At 43.7% G+C, this 22,991-nt stretch overlaps 1 pseudogene; it reads left to right on the top strand.

The window, feature by feature from the left end:
* LOC115089436 overlaps positions 1-22,991 on the top strand; it is a 1,328,227-nt pseudogene that overhangs the window by 586,079 nt on the left and 719,157 nt on the right.

Below are 22,991 nucleotides of genomic sequence, written 5' to 3'. Positions count from 1 at the left end.
TTCTTTGCATTCAACTGGTAATGCAGAGTGATGTCAATGGTCAACTTTGTGGTTTCCTGGCAACAAGAGAATAAACTTGCTGCCAGAGAGTGCAAGATAAAAAAAATAATAAGGGGAGCTGATGTTTTGTGTTCTGGAAGTGAAACCTGTTTCAGATCTGTTGGTCTCATGAAAACACACGTCTTGTTGTCTATTCTTAGATGTATTTCGGAGTGCTGACATTGTAGCTTCATGATCTATAGTTTCCCTGTAACTCGGAGCAGCCCATCCCAGCCCTTTTTTTTTTCAGGAGCTTCTTTCTAGCGGCCCAGAGCAGAACATGTCTCTTTGACTATTCCCAGAGCAAGTGGGGTTGGGCAGAAGTCCTGTAAACTGAAAAAAAAAAAACCCCCAGACTATTTGCCTTTAGAAAATCATTCCAACCTTAGTTAACCCAGCTGTAAAATTGAGAAAAGCTGAATTTCACTGAAGAACAGATGCTTCATCTGAGCTGAGCTTTTCTGGGTAAATAAATTGCAAGAACAAAAGAAATTACCTGCTTCAGGTTTGCTGTTAAATTGAGAGGAGATTGATTAAACTTCTTCTATTTTAATGCATTATCTCATTGTAGCTCCAGGTGCAGTAATCATCCTTTCTAAATAGGAATGGGTGGCAGAGTGGATATTTGGTGGCAAGTGGTTTAGGTAGACTGTAAATGTAATTGGTTTCAGAACTTTTTATTTGGGTAAACTGATGTTCACAGATGAATACATTTTACCTACAGGGAAAAAGTGGCAGAGTTAGGTTATGGAAGGGAAAATAAATGCAGGGATTTCATACTGAAATCCTTATGTATACTTTCACATACATATTTTGCCCATGCTTCAGAGCAAGTATAAAGTACCCAGGCACAAACTATTTGCATATGTGATCAACCCTTTGGTTTGCTACTAGATGGCTCTAGGTCCCTTACCATCAGGGATAGTATAAGTAATGGGATTTTCCATTTTCTTTCAGTCTCTCCACTGAACTGAATGTGATTGGCTATGCCAAGACATAAGCTGGAGCAAAAGGTAGAGAGAGCATGGCCATTTTAAGTTGGGTTTTGAGGAATAAGGAGCTGTTTTCATTTTCCCCTGCTGAGTTGGGCCCACTAACCCAGCTTGGTATTTATTCTTGCATTAAGAAGAGATTCCTCGTCAGTACACTCTCTCTCTCTGTGGGTCTACCTCCCTTTTGAAGAGAGAGAGATTTTTTGTAAATTTTGGTCAGGTTTTTTATACGTTTTCTTGTTCTGGGGAACACTCTGTGCTTTGGAGAGGGTCACGCCCCCAATCCTAAGAGCAAGGACTGGAGACCAATGAGGGACTCCTCTACTCCCTAGAGGAAGCAAGACCAATGAACGCATTGCCCAGCGTGAGATATTTTGGATAGAGACATTTGGATTTTCCCCCCTTTTGTTAGTGTGGAGGTTTTTCCCACCCTCTTCACAAAACAGTGAAGGAGGTAGAGAACTGTGAGCAGTACTGGAACATCAGGTCACACAGAGAGGAAGAAGAGAACAGGATTTGTAATACCAAAGTCCCAATCAGATCTCTTCCCCAAAGGGAGCAGATACAGGTTGTGGGCATCTGACTGAACTTTGGACTCAGGTAGGATCTTTTTGTGGTTTGGGACTTCCCCCTAGGATTCCAAATTCACTGGGAGGTTTATACAGATGAGTAGACAGTGGCAAGCTTCCTCCAAGGAGCTAGAGAGAAGGACACAAGCATCCAAGCAGAGAGACAATGTAAATAGTTCAAATGTACAATTTCATTTGTGGAATGTTTGTGGGACAGTGATTGACATTTTGGTAATAATCAGTGAACTTAAACTGAACACCCAGTCTGAGTCCACCTTGTTGGTCCCTGAAGAGACCACATCACAAGAGAGGTGCACACATCTGGAGAGACACTCCAGCACCTGGGACACAAAGGATTTCCTTTTCCCCCACAGAAAGAGCTCACTTCCTGAGAGATGCAGAAAGAAGAAGATGGATGCTACGAGTAGCCCCGACTAACAAATACTTTTATGGCCCTAGGGGAAACAGCAAACCCCCCCGACAAAGGGTTACGCATGGAAACATGACAGCAGAAAAAGACCATATGACCCATCTAGTCTGCCCATCCATCCAATAATTTAGCATTATATTTAGAGATCCCCTATATTTATCCCATGCTTTCTTGAATTCAGATACAGTTTTTGTCTCTACGGCTTCCACTGGGAGGCTGTTCCACCCATCCACCACCTTCTCTGTAAAGAAATATTTCCTAAGATTACTCCTGAGTCTACCACTTTTCCACCTCATCTCATGATCCCTCCTTCTAGAGCCTCCTTTAAATTGAAAAGACTCACTTCCTGTGCAGGGAACCCTTTGAGATATTTGAATGTCTCCATCATATCTCCCTACTCACCTTTCCTCCAGGGTATACATGTTTAGATCTTTAAGTCTATCCCCATATGCTTCAGAACAAAGACCACTGACCACTTTAGTAGCCACCTTCCTGTTTATATCCTTTTGAAGGTGCGGTCTCCAGAATTGTACATAGTATTCCAAGTGAGGCCTCATCAGGGACCTATACAGGGGCAATATCCCCTCCCTTTTTCTGCTGACCATTCCTCTTCCTAGGCAGCCAAGTATCTTTCTGGCTTTCATCATCACTTTATCCACCTGTTTGGCCACCTTAAGATCATCAGATACAATTATCTCCCGATCCTGATCTTCCGTTGTGCTTAGAAGAATTTCACCTCCAATACTGTACCTTTCTCTTGGGTTTTTGTATCCTAAATGTATCATTCTGCATTTTCTAGCATTAAATCTTAGCTGCCAAACCTTAGACTATTCCTTGAGCTTTGCTAGATCCCTCCTCATGTTTTACACTCTTTCCTGGCTGTCTACCCCGTTACAGATTTTGGTATCATTGGCGAAAAGACAAACTTTTCCTGACAGCCCTTCTGTTATGTTGCTCACAAAAATGTTGAAAAGAAACGGTCCAAGGACCAATCTCTGAAGCAAAGTGCTAGTAACAACCACTTCCTAGGAAAAAAACTCCATTTACCACTACCCTTTGTTGCCTCCCACTCAGCCAGTTTCTAACCCAGTCAGTGACTCTAGGATCTATATCAAGGATGCACAATTTATTTATAAGTCTTCTGTGTGGAAAGGTGTCAAAGGCCTTGCTGAAATTCAAGTACCCTACATCTAGCACTCTCCCTTGATCCAACTCTCTGGATACCCAATGAAAGAAATTAATCAGATATCTCTGACAAGATTTATCTCTGGTAAAACCATGCTGCCTTGGATCTTGCAATCCATTGGATTCAAAAATTGCACTATCTTCTGTTTTAGCTGTGATTCCATTAGTTTGCTCACCACAGAGATCAGACTAACTTGCTTGTAGTTCCCAGCCTCCGGATTTCAACTTTTATGAATAGGAACCTCATCCACCTTTTGCCAGTCCTCCAGAACTACTCCAGACTCTAAAGAAGCATTGAAAAAATCAGCCAGTTAGGCAGCTAGAATTTAGCCTCCGAAGTCAGAGGCGTTCCAGGGGCATAACTGGGAGGAATTAGGTTAACTGGCTAACTCCAATATTCAGAGTTAGCTGGATGACAGCCAGCCAAGTCTGGTTGGGCCAAAGAGCTAACCTAAAGTTAGGAGGCTATAGCTAGTGGCTAACTTTAAGATAGCTGGCTATATTCAATAGTGCGGTTTCACAATTGAAAATAGCTCCAAATTTAGCCAGATAAGTTTATCCGGCTAACTTTGCTAGCCAGACTGTGTCTGAATATGGACCTCTTGGCTTTTTCCTCATTAGCCTATACATATTCCTCTCCTTCACCTTTGAGTCTCACAATGCCACTTTTGAACTTCCTTCTATCACTAACATACTAAAAAAAAGTCTTGTCCCCCTATTTTACCATATTTGCTATTTTTTGTTCTATTTGAATTTTCGCATTCCTGAATACTTTCCCAGGCTCTCTTAATTTTTCCAGATATTGTCGCCTGTCTTCCTCTTTATGCGATCTGTTGTAGTTTATGAATGCTAACCTTTTCTCCCTTACCTTTCAACTACTTCTTTAAAAAAACCACAATGATCTCTTTTTTCTCTTCCCTTTATTTACATTCCTAACAAAAAGTTGAGTTGCCCTTTGATATCTCCTTTTAGTTTTGCCCTCTGCCCTTCTTTAATTTCTTTAATTTTTTTTTTATTTGTAAATTTTTTTATTTATTATCAAACAGGTAATACAGTGCAAAACCTTTTACATTGAACACACTAACAAAGGTGATAATCCTTGAACATCTAACAAAGGTGATTATCCTTGAACATCCGATCCTAGATTTTCCCATCCAACTGATGACTCATTAAGTTAATCCCCCATTTTGAGAAAGATATGTTTTCCTGAAGTCTAGGACCCTCACCTTAGAATGAACCTTCATCTCTTGCTTCCTAATATTGAACCACACCATCTGGTGGTCACTAATTTCCAGATGGTAATCCACTACATCAGAAATACTGTCTCCGTTGGTAAGCACCAGATCCAGTATTGCCCCCTCCCATGTGGGTTCCATTACCAGTTGACAGAACAGTTTTCCTTGCATAGAATCCAGTATCTTCCTGCTTCTAGAAGATACTGCAGCCAGGATGTCCCAATCAACATCTGGAAGATTAGAATCTCTTTGCAGCAGCCCCTACCCTTTTACAGCAATCCTGTGAATATCCTCCATTAAATCTCTGTCCACCTCCTCTTTCTGTGTTGGAAGTCTGTGTATTACACCAATATAAATAGATATACCATTCCCTCTTTCAGATTAACCCACAGTGCCTCCTCCTTACCTTGTAAACCCAGCAATGCTGTTGCTTTAATACTGTTCTTTATGCATAATACCATGCCTCCTCCTCTCCTTCCTACCCGGTCCTTTCTGAATAGATTGTAGCCGAGTATAACTATATCCCAGTCATAGTTTTCTGTGTACCAGGTCTCCATGATAGCCACTACATCATCCTAATTTTCAAATTACCCAGAGACTGGCACGTGCTGTGCATAGTTTGGAAATTGTCATCTTAATTCTACATACAATAAAACATGTCCTTAATTATTTTCAAAGAACAGCTGACTAAGGCAGTCTTTTTTCAATGTCCCACCTTCGATTCCTTGTGGTACTGTCAAAGATGGTTCGTTATTGGACCTGAAGTCTGCAGCTCGGCATTTAGGAGTTACTTCTTGATTCAGAACTGTCTCTTAAATCTCACATAAAGAGAGTGGCAAAAATGGCTTTTTTCAAATTATGTTTGCTTAAATCTCTACATTTGCTTCTTTCCCTCCAGGAATTTAGATTGTTTGTTCAGGCAATTGTACTCAGCAGCCTAGACTATTGTGCTACTGTCAAAGATGCCGAGCTTCAGACTTCAGGTCCAATAACGAGCCATCTTTGACAGTACCACAAGGAATGGAAGGAGGGGAAATCTTCCCTAACCAAAGTACTGTGGTTTTACTGTAATTTAGACAGAAACTATTATAGCCATCTGTGGTAAACTGGGCAGTAGTGACTTGGGAAACTGCCAGGAAAACAAAGCAGGGAAACTCTGACTGTTTCCTTACGCGCACTTTTATTTACTGTGAAAGCAAAACAGAAAAACAGATGCAGCTCACCTTGCTGTTCTGACATTATTCAACATCAGTTGCAACCTGTCCTCTCATAGGAAGGCTTCCTCTCTGGGGCCTCTCCTAATGCTCTGGGCCCGGTCTTTTATCCCTGGTCTGCCGTGATCCATCCTAGTCCAGAATCCCTTGCAGGGTTGGGACTAAAGGAGGGCCGGTACAGATAGCTGTGGCTGGTCCTTTAAGGTGTTCTGAGGACGTTTCTTATATACTCCCTCACACCATCCACTCCTTAATTCACATCTTACTCTGACCAGTGTCATCAGCTGGAAATTCCCCCACCTTGGTACTTGGTTTGTAAAATTGCACACCATCAGTATATATATGATAAAGCAGCCTCAGGGAAGTCAGCATGCTGCCCAAAGGTTGCATGTACATATTAAATAAAGTGGCAGACAGCACCAGTCCCTGGGGTATGCCACTAATGCACAAATACCAAACCGAAGATGTTCCATTAAATTGAACTTGTTGCTCTCTGTCTCCAAGAAATGACTGAAACCAATGTAGCACCACATCTGCAATCCTCAGTTGTTGCAAAGCTGAAATTAATTTGGCATGACAAATAGTATGGAAAGTTGATGATATAGCCACTTGTATCAGAATTCCAGATTTTTATTTTCTGTGTCACGATGTAAGTCATCTAACAGGCTGATACAGTAGAGTGCGCTCCGGTGTGCGGTTGGACGTGCGGTGTGCGGTTGGACGCGCATTTTCAATGCACTAGCTTTACCCCTTATTCAGTAAGGGGTAATAGTGCGTCGAAAACGCGCCTTCAACCCCCCCAAAACTAATAGCGCTCACAACATGCAAATGCATGTTGATGGCCCTATTAGTTATTCCCGCGTGATTCAGAAAATAAATGTGCAGCCAAGCCGCACATTTTACTTTCAGAAATTAGTGCCTACCCAAAGGTAGGCGTTAATGTCTCTCAGCACCAGGAAAGTGTACAGGTAAGCAGTAAAAACTAGGGATGTGCATTCGTTTAATTCGTTTCATACATTTCCCATTACATGTCAATTAGATGTGCATTCGTTTCATATGTTTCATACGTTTCATATTACATGCTTGTGTAGGAAACGTATGAAACAAATGCACATCCCTAGTAAAAACTGCTTTTCTGTACACCCTCTGACTTAATATCATGGCGATATTAAGTTGGAGGTCCCAAAAGTAAAAAATAATTAAAAATAAAAAAATGTAAATATTTAAAATCAGCCTGCGGCTCGCGGGTTGAAAACCGGACGCTCAATTTTGCCGGCATCTGGTTTCCGAACCCGTGGCTGTCAGTGGGTCCGAGAACCGACGCCGGCAAAATTGAGCGTCGGCTGTCAAACCCGCTGACAGCCGCTGCGCCTGTCAAAAAGGAGGCACTAGGGATGCGCTAGTGTCTCTAGCACCTCCTTTTACTGCGGGCCCTAATTAGCATATTTGTATTTACTGTATCGCGTGTTTCTTTCTGTATCGGCCTGAGTGAGAGTAACAAGATTTCAGTCCTATGAAAATGCACAACCCACATTGCTCCTTATCTAGCATCTTATTTTCTTCTAAAAACTCATCTAATTGGATCAAGACCCATTTCTCTAAAATTTTGCTTAAAAAGCAAAGGTTTGAAGTGGGACAATAATTCATCAGAAGACAGGAGGATATTGACTGATCTTTCAGAATCAGTTTTACTATTGCCTTTTTTAGAGCCTTTGGCACAACTCCTTCCCTTAAGGAAAGATACACAATTTCTGCTGATGAATCACCAAACATGAGATTAGATTCTTTAGAACCCAGGAAAGATTTAAATCCAAACTACAAGTGGTGAATTTGATTTCAACAAGTATAATCCTTTAAACTATCAACAGTCAAAGGCCTAAAATCCACCCACTCAGCCAGTCTGATCTCATTATCTGGAATAAGATTCTCCCAGCTAGGTAAACTAAAGGTGGATACTTGCAGGTTCAAGATCTTATTCTGAAAATATCTTACAACTTCTTCAGCATATGGAAATCTATCACCCAAAGTTCTAGGCTTTGTAATCACACTTTTAACTACAGAAAATAGTTCTAAGAGCTTGTTCAATGAATTATTAAAAATGGTGACATAATATGATATCTTCGTTGATTCTCTAAATAACTTGCGCTATGTTATGCAAAGCTGCAACATAACGCAACTTCGTAATATTAGTTTGAAACCTCCGCCATTTGCGCTTCTCCTTCCATACCTGCCTATGGCACAATACCAAATTCTTATTAAACCACAGAGCAAATGACCTATGAACTTTGCTCAAGTTTGCTAGGTGCAGCCATATCATAAATTTGTTCTATAGTACAGTCCACCATGTAACAGCATGAGTGAGGGAACTAAAATCAGCAGTTTGTTTAATATTATTCCATAATTCAGAAAATTTCTCCTGATTTAGAGGTGCCCTCACTTTTTTTCCACACTGATCTAGGTGTCTCCAGATATTGCTCAAATTTAAAATCAAACAATAACAGTGTGTGATCTGACCAAGGTATATGCAAATTCCTTATAAAGGAATTCATACCATTATTTAGACATTTATCTGGCATTAAAATCTAAAATATAACCACTTCGATGAATAGTGGTATTAACCAACTGGGTTAACCCCAGAACATTCATAAACCCCTGCAAAATAATAAATAAATAAAGACATCTAGAACCTTGCCATTCCATACAATCACTGCATGATCTCTCAGAAATCAAACACCAGCACCCTAATTTATGAAAAGTCAGCAATATAAATATTACACCAGGCCCTAGAATACTAATACACCACCTACTTGGCAAACATAACAAGTCGTACTGCTATATATCCCTATAGAGAAAATATATGTTAACACAAATACTGCACTTCATTCACAAACAGGCAGTACATAGACCAACCTTTACAAAGGAATTACAAATTAGAAATAGAAACATGCAGACAAAACTGAAATGTAAGTAATGCACATTCCCAATGATCACATATTCCAATCACTAAAAACTCTACTTTTTTTTTTTTACTTTTGTTGTCTGATCTTTTTATTTTTCTAATCAGTTGGTCCCAGTCTCTTTTTTCCATTTTCCCTTTATCAGTCTTTTCTTAATTCTTTTCAGGATCTCTTTTTTCTTTCTGTTTCTTCTCTCTCCTCTTATTTTCTTCCCTTACTCCTTCTATCTCTCTCTCACACACACACACACACACACACACATACAGGCTCTCGCTCTCACATGCTTTCTCCGACACAGGCTCTAATCACACACAGGCTTTTGCTCTCACATGCCCTCTCTCTCAAACACACACAAGCTCTCACTCACATGCTTTCCCTCACAAACTACCTCATGTAACACTTGCCGCCCGCAGCAGCCCCACGGTGCGGCCCTCTCACCTTTCTAAGCAATGTCCAGGCTCCAGCTCCCCGTCGCTTGCAGCAGTGGGCCGCCGGCTCCGACCTTGGGCTCCTGCCAGCGCCTCCGGCCCTGCTCCAGTTCCCGGGACTTCCAGCCAGGATGTCTCCATGGCTGGAAGTCGGGCCTCTCTGCGGGCCTCTCTGTGGGGTTCATGGAAAGACACCACCAGCTGCGCTGTGCCCCTCCCTAGGCGCACGTGCGCCTCAGTAAACCTTTTAAAGGGCCTGCGGTGGCAACCTGGCCACGGACCTGGATGCTGATGTCAGATCCTTCAGCGTATAAAAGCTCAGGCCTCACACTATAGCATTGCCTTTGCAACAGGTCTCCTCGGTTCCCTGTTTGGTTCTGAGTACTCGTTGCCTCCGTGCTTCTTCGTTCCATGTTCCTGATTGTCTCCAAGTTCCTGATTCCTCATTCGTCTCATCTATATTCTGATTGTCTTCCTGATGCCGACTTCTGCTACGTCCGACCTTGCCTGCCTTCTCGAAGCCTGACCACTGCTACGCCTGACCACGCCTGCCTTCTCTGTGCCTTGACCATTGCTATACCTGACCATGCCTGCCTTCTCCGTGCCTTGACCATTACCACGCCTGAGCATGCCTGCCTTCTCCATGCCCTGACTATTGCTATGGATGACCACTTTATAGACTCCTTTGTATCCAGAATTCTACTTTGTTTGCTACAACTCTCCATTTGCCGCCAGCTCTCATCTAGTTCGACAGTGGCGCTTCCGTCCCTATCCTCTGGACGTGGACTCTTAAGGCTCTGGCCTTTCTTTGCTCAAGCACCTTCTGTCAATCCTTGTTCCTTGGTAGTGGGGTTCCTATTCTGGAAGCAGTCCAGGATAGAACTACACCACCTGCTGGCTGCTGCCTCTGGACTGAACTACCTGCCTTCGACATCCAACCTTGAGGCCTGCCTAAGTCCTGCCAGCCCCGGCACCCAAAGGTTCAACCCGAGGGGAACGTGGGCTGGGTTAGGTGAAGCACCAGTGGCCTCTAGCTTCAGCCCACTCCACCTGCTGACAGTGGGGACCCGTAGGCTCTTGCCTGCGGGTTGCGTCAACCCCACCTCAGCCCAAAAGTCAACCTCTGATGCACACCTCACACACACAAACACACATGCATGCCCAGACACACACTCTCATTCTCAGATTCCCACACACATACACATGCGCCCACCTTGCTGTCTCACATACACACACACACACACACAAGAGAGATGAGTGTTGCATAGTCACCCCTCACTACCCCCTGTCCCCAACAGTTTCACACTCATTCCTCATTGCCTTCCCCATCCCCAGCACCCTTACAGACATCCTTTCAATGCCAACATTGTTCCTGTTCCTTCTCTGTCAGTCACTCCCCTTCCCTTTCTCTCTTTCCTCTTACTCACTTACTCACTCACCCCTTTCCTTCCTTCTCACTTCTTCTACCTTCCCTTTCCATCCCTTTCACCCCTTCTCACTCATCCTACCATCCCAATCCTTCCCTCACCTCTCACTCCTCCCCTTTCCTTTCCTTCCCTTCCTTTCCCTTCTCTCTCACTTATCCCCTTCTCTTCCCCTTAATCATGCCTCATTACTTCCCTCCTGTCTCACTCATACCTCCCCTCACTTACAATCCCTTCCTTTCCCTTTCACTTATTCAGCTCATCTCTCCTTTCCTCCCCTCCCTTCTCAGTAAAAAGGAAGGGGAAGGGAGTGAAGGGAAGGAAGGGGAGCTGAGCAAATGAGGCAGATACAAAGGGAAAGGATGTTCTCACTCCTCCTCCCTTCCCTTTCACTGTCTGTCTTCTTCATCTCTTGTGGCCTGTGAGGCATGTTCTTCAGGGTCACCATGGTTTTCTGCATCCTCAGGGAGTGAAACCTTCGCAGGCAGGTTATCATGGTGCCTCTGCGGTCCTCTTTAGCCCATGGCAGGTGGAACCTTCATGGTCAGGTCATCACTGCACCAGCACAGTTCTGCTCTTGTTCCTGTGAGGGGTAGAAAAATAGTTGTAGTAAATCTACTCATGCAATGTTGATGACGATCATGCATAAGTAGTTTATGAAATAGTGACTTAAGTGCATATGTGGAAACCACATCCCAACAAGTAAACTATGCAGAGTAAATGCCAGCTCAGCTCTTCTGAGCTGTTGCACTTAATTAAATGTGTTACTACCTCTAAATTACACACCAATGAGTTAGTTTGTTTGCATAACATTTTGCTAATTGGTTTGAATTAAAATTTTATTGCATATATGCAATGAGATAGGATTCTTGTAAATTGAGCCAGAAGACAAAAACGAAACTCAGTGTTGAACCGCAACATATTTTTGACCTTTTTCATACATTCTAGCATTTCAGCCATCTTGGATACTTTTACAAATCTAATTAGTGAAATGTCATACTGCTATAATGATAGCTTCATAGGAAAACCTTTTCAAAGCACCCCTACGCTTCCACCCCTCAGTATGACCTAATCTGTCTAAGTCCCACTCACTCCTATCCCCTAGCCTGCTGACTGTCCATTCACCCAGAGAAGCCAGCCTTCCACACAAAAATTGAAAAACAACCATACAAGTTTGTACTTGGTATGTAAACTATCTGTAGTATATCTACTCGTGCAGTATTGCTAATGTTCATACATAAGTGGTTTATGAAATAGTGACTTCCATGCATACATGGAAACCACATCCCAACATGCCCTTTTTTGCTCATGAAGATGGATATATGCATGTTTATGACCCATTTAGAAAATATGGATTGTGCACAGTTGCTTCAAATATGTGCATATATGCCATATTTACACATGTACATCCTTTGAAAATTCACCCCTACGTTTGTATCTGAGATAATGGAAGGCAAAGTGATTTGCCCAAGGTGCATCTGGAGAAGTGGGATGTAAACCCTGGCTTCCTTGGTTTATAGCTCACTTCTCTAGCTGCTAGGCTGCTCTTCCACTCTGAATAGAAATTGTGCAATGTATTATGGTAAGTTGTATTTGGCAGTATATACATTTCCTACAAGATTATCACTCTGAGAGAAGAAGATGAAGTACTTCTGTCTCTGGGAATTCAAGATCCCCAAACCTCTCAATTCTGAGGAATATCACTGCAATGGATGACTCAAGAAGGGATATATAATGAGGAAAATAAAATAAATAGTTGCAAAGAAAAGCTGGTTTTAATTGAGTTAGTAGTCCAAAGAAGCAGGAGGAAATTTCCAGTCCCCCCAAAAAGCTGTGGATTTTCTGAATTTTAATATATGTTGTATTTTATGTATGTTTTTTTGTAATCCACCTTGAACATGCTGAGGTAGATTTTAAAAACATACGCGTGCGCGTACTTTTGTTTGCGCACCAGGCGCGAACAAAAGTACGGTGGATTTTATAAGATACGCGCGTATCTTATAAAATCCGGGGTCAGCGCGCGCAAGGGGGTGGAGCGGCCTCAGAGGGAACTTTCTTTCTACCCCCCCCCCCCCCGCACCTTCCCTTCCCTTCCCTTCCCCTACCTAACCCCCCCCCCCGGCCCTATCTAGAGCCCCCCCACCTTTATCGGAGAAGTTACTACTGCCTCTGGGCAGTAGTAACTTATGTGCGCCAGCGCGGCAGGCCCCGACACAGGCCACTGTGTCGGGGCACTTGGCCATGCCCCCGGACACGCCCCAGATCCCTAACTGCGCCCCCTGGCCACGCCTCCGACCACCCCTTTTTGCAAGCCCTGGGACTTATGCGCGTCCCGGGGCTTGCGCGCGCCACCGAGCCTATGCAAAATAGTTTTAGTAGGCAAAAATAAAGATATTTTGCGCGCGCCGAGCCTATGCAAAATAGGCTCGGCGCGCGCAGGGGGGGTTTGGGGTAGGTTTTCGGGGGGTACGCGCGTATCTTACGCGCGTACCCCTTTGAAAATCTACCCCAATATGAATAAGTGCAGAAAATAAATTATGTTAAATAAATGAATGAATAAATTCCATCATGTTTTCATGCAAAATCAGATTTTCATAGATTTGCACAGAACCATTTAAGATTTGCTCAAATTTTGCAGCGATCTGTGTCAAAAAGAAATTTCAATGGATCTTAGGACAATGTGTGGATTTAGTCAAACTCAAACTAGGATGCAACATGCTCAGTTAAAGTTTGACTCATAATAGTTTGCACATCCCTAGTTATGATTTGCTGACATGTAATTTATTTTATTTTTTTATGCCAACATTTGATATATCACATCGGTTTACATTCAGGTACTGTAGGTATTTTCCTATCCTCAGAGGGCTTAACAATCTAAGTTTTGTACCTGAGGCAATGGAGAGTAAAGTGACTTGCCCAAGGTCACAAGGAGCATCAGCGGGACTTGAACGCTGGTCTCAAGCCCACTGCTCTAACCACTAGGCTATGCCTCCTCCCTGTGACATAGCTAGCCTAACTAGGTTTGGGCTCAACATACTTAAAAATATCGTCTATGCTTTGTATTTCCAGCTTCACAGCACCGCTAGGATTATGGCATGAGAGCAGTAAAGTCAGTCTTAACTGAAACTGGAAATCTGAAGGTTAAGGACCCAAACGAGAAGGAAGAAGAACTGATGCTTAGATCCATCAATGATGTCAACCTGCCCAAGTTAACATATCATTATTGCTGCACAAACTGTTTTAACTTTAAAACCTTTTCTCCATGACTTATGATCATTACCTCGGCAGAGAGTGGTGATGGTTGATACACAGGCTCCAATAAATTACCAGCCTTTCCCCCGATAAGGACTGAAAACTTGGGTTGCACATCCAGTTGTGTTCTGTGGGAACACATAACCATCCTGGTCCATATGGTGGAACAATTGCCAGCTGACGGATGTCTGAATCAGATGCTGCAGCCATTATCCAAAGTGCTACTACTTAATGGGGGGTTTTAAAGCACACCTCTGCCCTGATGTGGGGCTTCCTTTGCTTTGTAGATAAACATAGCAGAGAGGCCCAGAATGATCAATTTATTAAAATATCTTTGTTTTTGCCTACTTAAATATCTGTGCTGGCTCCAGTGCTGGCAGAGATGGGCAGAACTAGTGCTCCAGTGACAGTCTGGGATCCTATTCCCTGTATGGTATATGTTCATATCATTTGTAAAGGAACCACTGAACATTAAAAGTAACGTATTTTTTAATTTCCATTCTGAATGCTTTTTGAGTCTCTTGCCCTGTTTTCCAAAGCAAAGCAGAAAGAGATGGCAGCATATAAACTTCAAATTGAGAAGAAAAAAGGTTCATTGGAATTTTTCCTCTTAAATGGTGAAGTGCTGCCTAGGAAGTGTTAGAGCTTCTGATTCCTCAGGTCCTGCATCCTGGATGATGCTTAATAAACAGCCTCCAGGACAGGCTGGCTCAGGCAGACCTGGGTTTGATTCCTGCCTCAGGTCTTCCACTCCCGATAATGGCCAGGACCAGGGATGCTGCGGAAGCATCACGCACAGCCCCTGGGTGGGAAGGGAAGGAATCAGAATCAATAAGCAATGGTTACACCTAGTGGCTGGATTAAGGGTCCCATGAATGCAGAGTTCCAGAAGGAGCCCTCGTGCATGTGCCCTATTCAACTACTGTCACTGCAATGACTGGACTAAAGTAATTTGGGAGGGAATATCAAACAGGAGAAAAATCCATAGGCATCAGAATGCCAAGGACCCCCCCAAAAATTTTCCATGCCACCACTGCTGTTGCCCCTACCCCAATCCCTTCACTCACCCTCACTTGCAGTGTCTCTGGCCTCTTCCTTGGCTCCTGGCGCTTGATTGACTTCATCAGATGCCGACAGCCAAGGAGAAGGAAGCAGCCTGCGAAGGCCATGGTCCTCCTAGCTTCATGGCAAATCTGAAGACCATACGCGGGCGGGCAGACCTAAAGAAAACCGTGGCAATGTAGTGATGAAATGCCTCACCTCTCCCCTTCCCCCGCCCCCCGCAAGCTGAAGAAAACTGTGGCAAAAACAAAGATGTGCCATTAAGCCAAAAAAGACTGAGGCAGGCAGTGAAAGAGAAGGAAGGGAGAGTGAAATTCTCACTCACTCATTTAGCTCCCCTTCTTTCTATTGAGAAGAAAGGGGAGCTGACCTGAGTAAGTAAAAGAGAAGGCAAGGGAGAAGTTCGTGAGTGAGGAGAAGGAGGTGATTGAAAGAGGAGGGATGGGAGGAGTGAGTGAGGGGGAGGTAAGGAAAGGGGTGGCTTAGTGAGTGAGAGGGAAGGAGTTGAGGGGAGGGAAGAAAAGGGAAGGAGGTGAGAGGAAAGAGAAGAAGGGGGGGGGGGAGAAAGGGAGTGGGTGGATGAGAGGGAAGGATAAGAATCAGCATCAGCGCATGCCCTGAGAGGAAAGAGTAGTCATCCCATCATCTAGGTGAGCTGAAGGTGGAAGGTGTCACAACTTGTGTGTTCCAGAGAGGGAGAAGAGTGTGTGTGTGAGAGAGGCCACGTGAGAAAGAGTGAGGATGTGTGTGTTAGTGTGTATATGTATGAGAGAGAGAGGGAGTGAAGGAGCCTAGTGGTTAGACAAAATTTGTTCACCCCTCTCCTCCTCCAACTAATCCACGGCAATCTTATGATACCTAGAAATCAAAAGTTCCCAGGTATGGAGAAAGGCAAATATCTTTTATTCATATTAGTTTTAATTATTGGTGTTATTTGATGTATCTGCTCTTTTGAACTATTTTATTGATTTTTGGGAACTTTTAAAACTATTTTTATATAGTTTAATTATTGAATGTTCTATTTGATAGCTGTTTTTAAATATTTATTTTCTTAGTATGTTTTTATTATTATGATTGATGTTTTATATTTCTTAATTTTGTTCTTTAATGTTTTATGAGACATTGTGATGTTTCTGTTTTCCATTGTTGCACTTCATATGGAGTCTGTCTTGTTATGGTTTCCAGTTCAGTTTTTGTCTGCATGTTTCTAGTTATACTTTATGGTCTCTTTAGTCAGTATTTGGTGAGGGTCTGTCTGTGTTTTGCATGTGTGACTGAATTGAAATATTCTGCTTGCATGTAGTTTCTATGTAGGGATCTATATTTTATCTTTTACCACTGTGTCTGGTTTTTTAGCATCAAGCATTAAATTGGTCTGGGAATAAATAATTATACTCTGTGATTTATGCAAAGAATGTATGTAAGATAGAATGACATTAACTGTAAATGTGGAGTTGGGGCAGAGCTAAGGATGAGTTTGGATAACCTCCCCACCCCCACCCCCACCCCAACCAAAAAGGTGTTCCACTGCTCATGGAAAAATCATTGGGTAGTGGGAATGAAGGCTCATGGAGCCAATTCTCAGCCCATCTTCTGATTGAGCTAGAAGTCCAAATGAAGATACAAGGTACCAAAGAAATCTCCAAGAAAAACAAAACAACATAATGCCCAGCTTTCAAATTTGCATTTCCAGATTTGTCTTTATCGACTTACTATGCATCTTATTGTTAGGGATGTGTGAACTTGAAGAGGCTGGCAAATGAAGTTGACAAATCTGTGTAGAAGACGTGGGCTTGTTCAATTGGTTCCTGAAGAATTTTCTTTTTAAGAAAGAGGCTAGTAATTGGTAAAATTCTATTATGGATCCATAGAAATCCACTACAGATCTGCAAAAACTCTGCTTTGGATTTTCGTGGGTTTTGGCAAGCTCTGGATAGGATGGGGATGAGGAAGGAAAATGAGATGATGATTTCCCCAAAGATTTTGAGCAAATTTGAGGATTTTATTAAATGCAAACTAGGCTGAAATCCTCATGTTTTGAAAGGAAGTATCCTGCCTATTTCTATTTGCTGCATATCTTAAGAACATACTGTAAGGTATGCCATACTGGGTCAGACCAAAGGTCCATCAAGCCCAGCCTCCTATCTTCAACAATGGCCAATCTGGATCACGTGGCAGTACCTGGCAGATCCCATGAGTAGATCCATTTCCTGTTGCTGATGCCCAAAGCTAAGCGATGGCTTTCCCGAAGTCTTCCTGGCTAATAATTGTTTATGAATTTTTTTCTAGGAATTTGTCCAAACTCTTTTTAAACTCAGTTATTCATGATGCCTTGACCGCTTGCTTGACAACAAATTCCATAGCTTCAATGTGCATTGAGCAAAAGAAAATACTCTCTTCAATGTGTCTTATATCTATTATCTGCTGCTTGTTAGTTTATAGAATGTCCCCTAGGCCTTATGCTATCAGAAAGTATAAATAACCAATGCCTATTCTTCTGTTCCAGCACACTCATGATTTAATTAAAAAAACCTATTGTATCTTCTCTCAGTCGTCTCTTCTCCAAGTGAAGAACCCTAACCTGTTTAACCTTTCTTTATAAGGGAGCCATTTCATCTCTTTATCTTTCCTACTTTCACTGTATAGTTATTGAGATAAGCAGACCTGAACTGAACACAGTATTCAAGGTGTGGTTGCATTATAGATCTATATAGAGACATTTTGTTAGTCACGGTTGTTTGGTCTCCATTTCCTTCTGAATTATTTATTTATGTATTTCATTTTAGAATGTTCCAACTTATAGGAGTAAATTGTTTCAAACAACAGCATTAAACACAGAAAAAATAAGTTAGCACAATATAAAAATATAACAATACAAATATTTAAAACTGAAAACTATCCCATTAATTGTATTTATTTATTAACATCCCATTAATCAACAATAGACTCAAAAAAGCAGGCTTTATAATATTTCCTGAAAGTTAAATAGTTTGACATTAGTTTAACGCAGTGTTTCTCAACCTTTTCAAGCCCAAGGCACACTTACATTAACTGCACAGGCCAGGCAATGCAGACATGGAGAAGACTCATATGGTCAAAAGAAGAGCTAGGGAATCACTGAAAGCCCTGCCAGTGTCTCTGTCAAATTTTAAAACAAAGAGAGAGAAGCTAGAGACACACATGAATTCATCAAAATATACCATTTCCCTCTGTATAGAAGTGCAGAAGGGAAAAGTCACGTCAGTGTGGTGTAGGCAGCCGATCAGTTAGTTACCTTGGCTGCTTCATGTGGGTGCCATAGCTCATCCACTGCTGCAGTCCCAGCATTCAGAATGCTCTCCCTGTCTCATTCAGCCTGGGACATAGAGGCTGGATGGACTCATAGAAAGCGGAAGATGAGGAGGTGCTGTGTGTACCGAACAAAGTAGGTCCCAGCTATCTGTGCCCCATTAATAATTACCACACTCCAGGACTCATGCTATATCCAGGAAGAAGAGGCATGCATGATTACCCATGTTCTCAAAAAGAGCTCCTACATGTTTAAGAGTCATCGCTGATGGCTCTTGTGGCTATGAGGTACTAAGAGCAGAGCCCAGGAGCTAGTCTGGATCTAAGCATGTTACGATGCTGCTTGCGGGCCTAGCTGCAGGCAGCCTCTCACCTCTAATGCAGCCTGAGCACCGATGCCTGTTCCTTGTGGCGGGCAGAGCTGCCACTGCAGCTGCTATCTCCTGTGGCCTGGAGGCCGCCGCTGTCACTGCCACCCATGTGGCCCGAGCCCCGCCGCCATCTGCGCTTTGTGGCGGGCAGAGCTGCCACCGCTGTGCTTCCTCACGGCAGGAAACCGCCGTTGACCTGCTCCTTCTTTGCAGCATGGAGCCACAGATGTGTGGGCCCTGTTTTGCGGCCTAGTGCTGCCTCCAGCCTGATCTTCGCAGCATGGATGCCGCCGCTGCTGTCCCCAGTCCTGGCCTCCCTCTAGGCGCTACTGTGCCTCTCTTGGTTATTTAAAGGGCCCGAGGCGGGAAAAGCCCCGCAGCCCTTCCTGATGACATCATCGGGGCGTCTTCTCATCAGCCCTATAAAAGTGCTACTCATCAGTCTCTTGTTGCCTTCGCAAGGAGCCAGTCCGCTCCTGGATTCCTCATCTGTTCCAGCTCTTCATTCCAGGAGGCTCCGAGGTCCATCTTCTCTTCTTCAAGGTCATCTGTTCTTTGTGGGAGCTCCCTTGTCTTCGTCCATGGTTCCTGGTCTCTCATTGAATCCTGTGTCGTCGTCTGTCCTGTTTCCAGATGTTCCTGTCTCCAGATGTTCCTGATGTTCCGCGTCCCAGTCCTGATCCTGATGTCCTCATCACCGGCTCTTCGTCCTGCTTCCAGGTTTCCTGCTTGTTCACCTTTCCTGGCGTGCCATCATTGTGGTCCGTGACCAGCCCATGGGGGACTATGAGGCCACTTCGTGGCACAAGGCCGATCTTCACATCTGCAGCACAAGTCTATGGAAGGCTCCTGTTTTGAATGCTGAAGTCTGTTCCTGAATCTGAGTTCCGAGTCTTGAATCCTGTTCCCGGTCTTTGGAGTACCTTGTACCTGCTTCCGTCCATGCCCAAGACTCAAGCCAGAATCTGCTCCACTTCAGCGTGGTCCACTACCAGCCATGGGCAGCTGTGTAGGGCGTGCCTCAGTGCAGGCCTCTCCTGAATCTTCAGCATGTTTCTGGTTCCAAGTCTTCATTTCTTCACCTGGAGTCTGCTTCGCTTCTGGCGTGCTCCGCGACCAGCCAATGGCAGCTGTCCTCGACCTCTGTCCATCCTGTTGCACCCACCGTTCCCAGGCAGCGGGTTTGAAAGGGCTATCGAGTGGCCGGAGGGCTACCCCAGAGACCAGCATTCCATTGCTGGGTCTCTTCTGGTGCATTAGGGTTCGGCAAAGGTCAGGACCCCGAATCTTCAGCCTGCTGCCCATGCTCAGATACGTCTCGCCTGCCTCAGCGCTTCTCCAGAGTCCTTTTTGGGGTTGTGCCATGGCCCAAGAGCACACTCTCTCTCCTGTATCGGGACCACTCCCTAGTGCTCCTGCAACAAGCATCAGCAGTGGTGACTTTTCTGTGGCACTTTTGGTCAGGCCTGAAGGCACACTGGTTGGAAAACACTAATCTATGGTCCTTGGCTATGGCATCCAAAGAGAAGGCCTGCTTTTGATATCAACTGGTCTAATCTCTAACAATGAAGGAGTCTAAAGGAGATGATCTTGCCTTGAATGTAATGTCCTACCTGGAATGTAGGGATTTAGATGCTCAAAAAGATAAGTCGTACTTTTACAAAAATGACCTTATAAATTAAAGAATTTTAAAATTCATCCTGCAGTTTATAGCAAAGCAGTAAAATTTTTATAGTACTGCGATAGAATGATCTCTCAATTTTAACCCCAGCAAAATATGTGCAGAGATATTTGAACTAATTTTAGCTCATGCAGTTACTTTATTGGCAATCTCACCGAGAGAATTGCAATAATCTAATCGAGAAGTAACAAATGCATGAACAACACTAGCAAAGTTAGTTCCAGATAAAAATGGATGCAGGTTTCTAATGAACTGCAAGTGAAAACAAATATTTAACAACTGTAAAGATATGTGAATGAGAGTCTAATACTATACCAAGAAATTTTGAGCAAAACTTTAAAAACTGTTCTCGTTATACCATTTCCATGTGTAAATAGACCAGTGGAAAAGTGGCAAAACATTTTTCAGAGAAAGGAGAAAGGTCCAAAGTGCTATATTGAAATTGAAATGTGATAATGATCAATGTGTGGAGATGAAGAAATGGCGGAAATATTAAACAAATACTTCATTTCGGTGTTCACTAAAGAAGACCCTGGAGAAAGCGTTGCTGGTTGACAAGACCAACATGGGGTAGATAAATCTCCATTTACAGAAGAGAATGTATGGGAAGAGCTGGGAAAACTGAAAGTGGACAAGGCCATTGGGCCGGATGAGGTACATCGCAGAATAGAGGGAGCTGAGAGATGTGCTGGTGGATCCACTGCATGACCTATTCAATAGATTTCTGGAAACGGGAGTGGTGCCAAGTGACTGGAGAAGAGCAGTGGGGGCCCCGCTCCACAAGAGTGGTAGCAAAAAGGAAGCTGGAAACTATAGGCCGGTTAGTATCGCTAGGTGGTGGGAAAAGTAATGGAGACTCTGCTGAAGATAAGGATAGTGAGCTATCTACAGTCAGGAGGATTGCTGGACAAGAGGCAACATGGATTCACTAGGGGAAGTTCCTGTCAGACAAATCTGATTGATTTTTTTGATTGGGTGACTAAAGAATTGGATCGAGGAAGAGCACTCGATATGATCTACTTAGATTTCAGCAAAGCTTTTGATACAGTCCCGCACAGGAGGCTTGTGAATAAAATGAGAAGCTTGGGAGTGAGCGCCAAGGTGGTGGTGTGGATTACAAACTGGTTGACGGACAAAAGACAGTGGGGTACATTTTAAAACACAGCGCACGTGCATACTTTTGTTCGCGCATCAGGCGCGAACAAAAGTATGCTGGATTTCATAAGATACGCACATAGCTGCGTGCGCCGAGCTCTGCATGCGCATGCGCTGCCTGTTACCTCCGAGGCTGCTCCAAAATCGGAGCGGCCTCAGAGGGAACTTTCCTTCCACCACCCCCCCCACACCTTCCCCTCCCTTCCCCTACCTAACCCACCCCCCCAGCCCTATCTAGACCCCCCTACCTTTATCTGAAAAGTTACTACTGCCTCCGAACAGTAGTAACTCATGCGCGCTGTCGGGGCACTCGGCCACGGCCCCAGATCGCCCACATGCCCCCGAACACATCCCCGATCCAAAACCGCGCCCCCTGGCCACGCCCACAACCGCCCCTTTTTGCAAGCCCGGGACTTACGCGCGTTCCGGGGCTTGTGCGCGCCACCGAGCCTATGCAAAATAGGCTCGGCGCACGCAGGGGGTTTTTAAAAGGGTTACGCGCTTAAAATCTGGCCCAGTGTGTGATGGCAAATGGAAACTACTCTGAAGAGACACCAGTGTTAAGTGGAGTGCCACAAGGATCGGTGTTGGGACCAGTTCTGTTCAGTATCTTTGTGAGCGACATTGCGAAAGGGATAAAAGGTAGAGTTTGTCTATTTGCAGATGATACTAAGGTTCTGCAACAGAGTGGACATGCTGGAAAGAGTAGAGAGAATGAGAAGTGATTTAAGGAAGTTTGAACAGTGGTCGAATATATGGGATTCAATGCCAAGAAGTGCAGAGTTATGCATCTGGGGTGCAGTAGTCCAAAAGAGCTGTATGTGATGGCGGGTGAAGAGCTGTTGCACAGAGCAAGAGAGGGACTTTAGGATGATAATGTCTAGCAATCTGAAGATGGTGAAGCAATGTGACAAGGCAATAGCTAAAGCCAGAAGAATGCTGGACTACATAGAGAGAAGAATAACTAGTAAGAAAAAGAAGGTGATAATCCCCTTGTACAGGTCCTTGGTGAGGTCTCACCTGGAGTACTGTGTTCACTTGTGGAGACCATACCTCAAAAGGGATAGAAACAGGATGGAAGCAATGCAGAGAAGGGCAACCAAAATGATAGGTGGTCTCCATCAAATGACTTATGAGGAGAGGTTGAAGGAGCTAAATATGTACACCCTGGAGGAGAGGAGGTACAGGAGAGATATGATACAGACCTTCATATACTTGAAAGGTTTTAATGATGTACAATCCACAAAAACCATGGGTCATGAAATGTAACTCCAGGGAGGACGACTCAGAACCAACATCAGGAAATATTTCTTCATGGAGAGGGTGGTGGGTGCCTGGAATGCTCTTCTGAAGGAAGTGGTGAAGACAAAAACAGTGAAAGATTTTAAGGGGCATGGGCTAAACATTGTGGATCCCTAAAGGCTATAGGATGGAAATGAAGAAATAAAGAAATGAGAAATGGGGTAACTTGCTGGTGTGACGTTTACTACCCTTAACCAATAAGCCTTCATACTTTGATATAACTCCATTATTGCTCTCTGCTTCAACAGCAGGGGGAAAAGTGGAAAAGAGGAATTAGATTCAGACAGCAACCAACAAGGACATTGAATTTTGTGGTCTGGGAAAACAAATAAGCATAGGGTTAACTTGCTATGTGGTTGTTACTACTCTTAACCAATAAGTCTGAAACTCGTGATGCAACTCCAACA

This window comes from Rhinatrema bivittatum, chromosome 4 (genome assembly GCF_901001135.1).
Source record: "Rhinatrema bivittatum chromosome 4, aRhiBiv1.1, whole genome shotgun sequence".
Taxonomy (NCBI): Eukaryota; Metazoa; Chordata; class Amphibia; order Gymnophiona; family Rhinatrematidae; genus Rhinatrema; species Rhinatrema bivittatum.
This window is presented reverse-complemented; position numbering and strand designations above follow the sequence as displayed.